The sequence below is a fragment of the Salvelinus sp. IW2-2015 genome, linkage group LG23 (genome assembly GCF_002910315.2).
Source record: "Salvelinus sp. IW2-2015 linkage group LG23, ASM291031v2, whole genome shotgun sequence".
NCBI lineage: Eukaryota > Metazoa > Chordata > Actinopteri > Salmoniformes > Salmonidae > Salvelinus > Salvelinus sp. IW2-2015.
This window is the reverse complement of record NC_036863.1, coordinates 5,683,362-5,690,320: the sequence shown is the minus strand read 5'-3', so window position 1 is coordinate 5,690,320 and position 6,959 is coordinate 5,683,362. Positions and strand designations below refer to the sequence as shown.

Here is a 6,959-nt window from a genome sequence, read left to right as displayed (position 1 = left end):
AATTTGATCCCCCAGTAAAGAGGCGCTGATGGTGGTGGGTGAAACACCACACACACACACACACACACACACACACACACACACACACACACACACCACACACACACACACACACACACACACACACACACACACACACACACACACACAACACACACACCACAACATGGTTAATAAAAAGAGCTGGAAAGGTTGGCATCAGTGATTTCATTAAAGGTGGCATTCATCAAGCGTCCTCCTCCGTTTAGCGGCAGCAGTGCTGTCTTTTACTCGACAGCCTGGCCGCTGCAATGATGCCACTGGTTCACTACAACACTACTGTGTGGATGCTCTATCAGACGTGACAGACAGTCCAACACCAGTCAGCATGCTCTTCTACTCCTGTCCTGTCCCTTCTCTCCTCTGTATAATCAGACACCATTACAGGGAATTCACTCTATAATCAGACACCATTACAGGGAATCAGATCCTTTCATTTCCAGCTACTAACGTGTCCTCACAGATGTATTGTTAAAGAGATTGAACWGGATTTTATGCACTTAAAAACATATTGTAACATATTGTACAAATTGAAGATACTGTGTGTAGGACAAAGAATCTCCCAGGACTGAATGGGATGTGTGAGATAAGGAGCTGCAGTAGTTCTGGTCTTTGGGTTTGCCTGACTGCTTATATGGATGTATCAGGATTGGGCGAAGGCGGTACTTACACTGCTTTGCTTCGAGTGCTTCGCACGTGTGCCCACAAGGGGGGGCTTTGGCTAAGACTTTCCTTTTGCAAGGGTGGMGACTTCGCAAAATGCTGGAACTCTCAATTTCTAACATGTATAGGCTCAGAAGTTAATTAYGCAGCTGACCAAATTACGCAAAATTTTACTTCAGGGTTAACCGAGATCATACAGGACGTAACATATCATACGAAATGGATGACGTTATACACAATTGTGGACAATTTTTGGGGACCGGTTTTGGCTCTTGAGCKCTACTTTCAAAACTATTGGCTGAAATGAAACAACACCTTTATAATGCATCTTTAATCGATGACTGACGCTAGTGTTATTATCAGTCTGAACCTGATAGAGACTGACTTGAAAGTAGTCTTCTTGAATCAATGTTCCTCTACGAGCTGTCAGCTTTGAAGCAGAAGATGCTCCGCTCCCTGGCACCAAATGTCACCATGCCAACGGAACAGCTTGACCTCCTGCGTGGCGTCTGATGATGCCACTACCTTGCATGCATAATTTTACCTGCCTGTCAAACACTTGCTCCCTAACACCTGAGGAGGTGCTGTAGGAGACTTGAGCTCTAATGACCAGTAACAGCCTTCTCAGACCAGCAGGGGGCCGTCTGGACGTGCTTGTCTGTCTGGGCTGTGAGAGCGTTGTGGGAGTGTTGTGGGAGCGTTGTTGTGGTCTGACTCACGTTGGGGATGAAGCCGGGGGGCAGCTGTTTGTTGAGCACAGTGTCCCAGTTGACATCAGACAGCAGGTCTAGATCCTGCAGCTCAGCCAGGCAGGACACACGCTGGTGCACGTCAATACACAGCAACTAGAGAGGAGTAAGAGGAGGTGCAGGAGGAGGAGGAGAAGCAGGAGGACGAGGAGCAGGAGAAAGAGGAGAGGACAGGAAGAAGAAACAGGAGAAAGAGGAGAGGACAGGAGTTGGGGAGAGGAACATTTCTGAGCTTTAAAGCAAGCACATCTGACACACACCACATGCACCACAGGAATGTAGATGAGGCGTGTTGTGGTAGGCTATGTGAGCACTGAGCTATGCAACAGTATGACTGCAGTGGAGAATGACCAAAATAGAATCTGATCACTTACAGTACCCTTGTAGGTTTACTATTATAACCAAAGGAGATGGCATCTATGACCCACAAATCAATCAGCATAGCATGTAATAACAATATTAGTCATTCAAGGAATATAGGGGTCAAATATAACTATAGTTCAAGTAAACAAGGTCTTGGTCCAGAGGTCGCCAATTTTCAATAAGATACAGTATAATAACAATGTATTATTCATTCAGGGAATGTAGGGGTTAAATGTAAGGTCACCAGGCGCCTATAGTAAGTCTGTAGATTTTTCTGTACCTTTCTGAGCAGAGACTTGATCTCCAGAGACCAGGCCATGGGGTAGCTGGGGTTGACCTTGTGGAACATCTGGAGGATCTCATTGGCCGGCATGCTGGAGCGCATGATGTACGGCCTCTGGAGGACCAGGACATAGCATTATTATCCCACAGAGGTTGTCGAGGTCACCGGGTCCTCATACATACAGATATACATGCAGAAGTCCATCAAACTGCCTAAAGAGAAAAATCTAAATGTGGGTTTCCAGGTCTAGTAGTAGACCAGAGCAGATCAGCCTTATGCTCTGTTCTCTCTCTCTCTCAGGGGAGAGACCATTTTCCTGTGTTTGGGATAGATGATGGGTGGGGCTGTGACGGTGATTGATGTGTGGTGCTTTAGGGACACCAGGGCTCGCTGCCACTGATAGTCAAGTCCAGCAGGGCCTGGGGAGAGCTGTGGAGACGGGGCTCAAAGTCCAGCAGGGCCTGAGGAGAGCTGGGGAGACGGGGCTCAAAGTCCAGCGGGCCCTGAGGAGAGCTGCGGGAGAAGGGGCTCAAAGTCCAGCAGGGCCTGAGGAGAGCTGGGAGACGAGGCTCAAAGTCCAGCAGGGTCTGAGGAGAGCTGGGGAGACGGGGCTCAAAGTCCAGCAGGGTCTGAGGAGAGCTGGGGAGACGGGGCTCAAAGTCCAGCAGGCCTGAGGAGAGCTGGGGAGACGCAGGCTCAAAGTCCAGCAGGGTCCTGAGGAGAGCTGGGGAGACGGGGCTCAAAGTCCAGCAGGGTCTGAGGAGAGCTGGGGAGACGGGGCTCAAAGTCCAGCAGGGCCTGAGGAGACCTGGGGAGATGGGGTCACAGTCCAGCAGGGCCTGAGGAGAGCTGGGAGACGGGGCTCAAAGTCCAGCAGGACCTGAGGAGAGCTGGGAGACGGGGGCTCAAAGTCCAGCAGGGCTGAGGAGAGCTGGGGAGACGGGGGCTCAAAGTCCAGCAGGGTCTGAGGAGAGCTGGGGAGACGGGGCTCAAAGTCCAGCAGGGTCCTGAGGAGAGCTGGGGAGACGGGGCTCAAAGTCCAGCAGGGCTGAGGAGAGCTGGGGAGACGGGCTCCAAAAGTCCAGCAGGGTCTGAGGAGAGCTGGGGAGACGGGGCTCAAAGTCCAGCAGGGTCTGAGGAGAGCTGGGGAGACGGGGCTCAAAGTCCAAGGGCCTGAGGAGAGCTGGGGAGATGGGGCTCAAAGTCCAGCAGGGCCTGAGGAGAGCTGGGGAGACGGGGCTCAAAGTCCAGCAGGACCTGAGGAGAGCTGGGGAGACGGGGCTCAAAGTCCAGCAGGGCTGAGGAGAGCTGGGAGACGGGGCTCAAAGTCCAGCAGGGCTCTGAGGAGAGCTGGGAGACGGGGCTCAAGTCAAGCAGGGTCTGAGGAGAGCTGGGAGACGGGGCTCAAAGTCCACAGGGCCTGAGGAGAGCTGGGGAGACGGGGCTCAAAGTCCCAGCAGCGGCCTGAGGAGAGCTGGGGAGACGGGGCTCAAAAGTCCAGCAGGGCTGAGGAGGCTGGGAGACGGGGCTCAAAGTCCAGCAGGGTCTGAGGAGAGCTGGGGAGACGGGGCTCAAAGTCCAGCAGGGTCTGAGGAGAGCTGGGGAGACGGGGCTCAAAGTCCAGCAGGGTCTGAGGAGAGCTGGGGAGACGGGGCTCAAGTCCAGCGGGTCTGAGGAGAGCTGGGGAGACGGGGCTCAAAGTCCAGCAGGGTCTGAGGAGAGCTGGGGAGACGGGGCTCAAAGTCCAGCAGGTCTGAGGAGAGCTGGGGAGACGGGGCTCAAAAGTCCAGCAGGGTCTGAGGAGAGCTGGGGAGACGGGGCTCAAAGTCCAGCAGGTCTGAGGAGAGCTGGGGAGACGGGGCTTCAAAGTCCAGCAGGGTCTGAGGAGAGCTGGGGAGACGGGGCTCAAAGTCAGCAGGGTCTGAGGAGAGCTGGGAGACGGGGCTCAAAAGTCCAGCAGGGTCTGAGGAGAGCTGGGGAGACGGGGCTCAAAGTCCAGCAGGGTCTGAGGAGAGCTGGGAGACGGGGCTCAAAGTCCAGCAGGGTCTGAGGAGAGCTGGGGAGACGGGGCTCAAAGTCCAGCAGGCCTGAGGAGAGCTGGGGAGACGGGGCTCAAAGTCCAGCAGGGTTGAGGAGACGCTGGGGAGACGGGGCTCAAAGTCCAGAGGGTCTGAGGAGAGCTGGGGAGACGGGGCTCAAAGTCCAGCAGGGTCTGAGGAGAGCTGGGGAGACGGGGCTCAAAGTCCAGCAGGGCCTGAGGAGAGCTGGGGACGGGGCTCAAAGTCCAGCAGGGCTGAGGAGAGCTGGGAAGACGGGGCTCAAAGTCCAGCAGGCCTGAGGAGAGCTGGGGAGACGGGGCCTCAAAGTCCAGCAGGGTTGAGGAGAGCTGGGGAGACGGGGCCTCAAAGTCCAGCAGGGCCTGAGGAGAGCTGGGGAGACGGGGCTCAAAGTCCAGCAGGCCTGGGAGAGCTGGGGAGACGGGGCTCAAAGTCCAGCAGGGTCTGAGGAGAGCTGGGGAGACGGGGCTCAAAAGTCCAGCAGGGTCTGAGGAGAGCTGGGGAGACGGGGCTCAAAGTCCAGCAGGGTCTGAGGAGAGCTGGGGAGGGGCTCAAAGTCCAGCAGGGTCTGAGGAGAGCTGGGGAGACGGGCTCAAAGTCCAGCAGGGTCTGAGGAGAGCTGGGGAGACGGGGCTCAAAGTCCAGCAGGGCCTGAGGAGAGCTGGGGAGACGGGGCTCAAAGTCCAGCAGGGTCTGAGGAGAGCTGGGAGACGGGGCTCAAATTCCAGCAGGGTCTGAGGAGAGCTGTGGAGACGGGGCTCAAAGTCCAGCAGGGCCTGAGGAGAGCTGGGGGACGGGGCTCAAAGTCCAGCAGGGTCTGAGGAGAGCTGGGGAGACGGGGCTCCAAAGTCCAGCAGGGTCTGAGGAGAGCTGGGGAGACGGGGCTCAAAGTCCAGCAGGGTCTGAGGAGAGCTGGGGAGACGGGGCTCAAAGTCCAGCAGGGCCTGAGGGAGCTGGGGAGACGGGGCTCAAAGCCAGCAGGGTCTGAGGAGAGCTGGGGAGACGGGCTCAAAGTCCAGCAGGGTCTGAGGAGAGCTGGGGAGACGGGGCTCAGAGGGCTGCTTACAGCCTGATCCTGTCAAGTACCCAGCAGGGGCTAAGTGGAGTCCCGCCCCTACCTGTCTTTTCCCTCTCTAACTAAATAAATGCACCAGGGTAACCATAGCCTGGTCCCTGATCTGTTGGCAAAACAACACAAATGGACCTAGGACCAGGCTAGGGTTATCATACCCTCATCTGAACAGTGAAGCTGGGCTAGACGGGTATTTTATTTCCATGGTTATATTAAGGGGTCATCTCAAGGGCGGGCTCAAGAGAGAAGGGTGCTGTACAGACCCTTCTTCTCTTACTTAAAGGGCTATTCTAGGAGTAGGAAAATCATGTATTGTATGTTTCAGGATGCATTATTCACAGACCGGAATGTGCTGAACTGTGTTTCTGTACTTGTCCTCGCAGCAGCTCGTAGGCAGTGACACCCCAGAGACCACCAGTCCACAGAGAAGGAGTAGCCAGGGTGTGTCCCCTCGTGTGACTGAAACAGCTCCGGGGCTGGGGAGGAGGAGGGGAGAGACGGAGAGAGAGGGAAAGTGAAAGAGAGAGAGAGAGAGAGAGAGAGAGAGAGAGAGAGAGAGAGAGAGAGAGAGAGAGAGAGAGAGAGACCAACCAAACAAACAGCTGTTATTATTACACAACAAGGCTGGAGACTGAAATAGTGGTAGTACTGATAAAACAAACAAACAAATAAAATGGAACCCATCAAAACGGCTACAAACAGCTTACACAAAACTGCCATAGAACTGAGCCCTTCGAAGCCCACCCTGTAAATAGGACTCAGGTCCTTCAGACAACTAAATTCATCTTCCTGGAGATCCCCACTACCTCAAAACCTGGAATATGAAATATTGATTTATAGATCATCTGGACCCAAATGGTCAAGAGTCATTTTTAAACATCCTCTCCTCCTCCATCCCTCCAGCCTATATCTCATCTGTTCCCTCCTGCTTTCTCTGTGTCAGTCCCACTTAACTGGTCCATCAGTCACGCCTCTTAATCATGTTGGACGAGACTCACCGGTCGCCGAGGACCGAGGGTCAATGAACTCCACATTCTAATCAGTCTGTAATTCTATTACTTTGCATCGAAACCCCCAGAACAGAAGGAATGATATTGATACTGTCGGAGATGAAGAACATCTAAGGAACATGATCATCCACATTGGAAGAGAGGTAGATACAGTTCCTCTGGAACTAGAAAGATGCAGTACTGTAGCATTGAGCTGTGTCATCATTCCATTAGCTCCGTGGTATAAGTTAGTGTAGTTATTTACCCATGTAGGGTTTTGTCCCTGCGATAGATGTGGCTCTTAGATCGTCTTTGACGATGGCAGCGATGTTGAAGTCTGTCAGGTGACAATGTCCTGTTGAACAGAAACCGGGGGGGAAAAAAGTTGTATTCGATATTCTCAGTTACAATTGATTTGAAACAAGGTTTATAGGCAGTCTCCTTAAGGTAGCATACAGGTATCAAGCTGCTAAAACTGTCTTTACCTTGGCCTATTTTGCTGGGTGGGAGCCTGAGTAACTCAGTCATTTATTAATAGGGCATTCTGTGTGTTCGAACCCAGAGTTCATTCTGGCTGTATTCATAATGCTGATGCTGTGTGAGAATGATTTGGTTGGGGGTGAAACGGTGTGGCTCCAGCAGGTTGCAGAGGGAATAGCAGCCTCAGTGCCTGCTGCCAAAGTCATCGGCTCACCTTGCTGTCTATGTGTGTGTGTGTGTGTGTGTGTGTGTGTGTGTGTGTGT

At 53.6% G+C, this 6,959-nt stretch overlaps 1 long non-coding RNA gene across 1 annotated transcript; it reads right to left on the bottom strand.

Annotated features, from left to right (window-relative positions):
• Positions 1-1,429: 1,429 nt before the first annotated feature.
• On the bottom strand, positions 1,430-6,571 carry LOC139022871 (uncharacterized). The gene is made up of 4 exons (XR_011473937.1): positions 6,481-6,571; positions 5,598-5,702; positions 2,095-2,211; positions 1,430-1,547 (listed from the first exon to the last, which is right to left on the bottom strand). It is a non-coding gene; the product is annotated as an uncharacterized lncRNA (long non-coding RNA).
• Between the last annotated feature and the right edge of the window lie 388 nt (positions 6,572-6,959).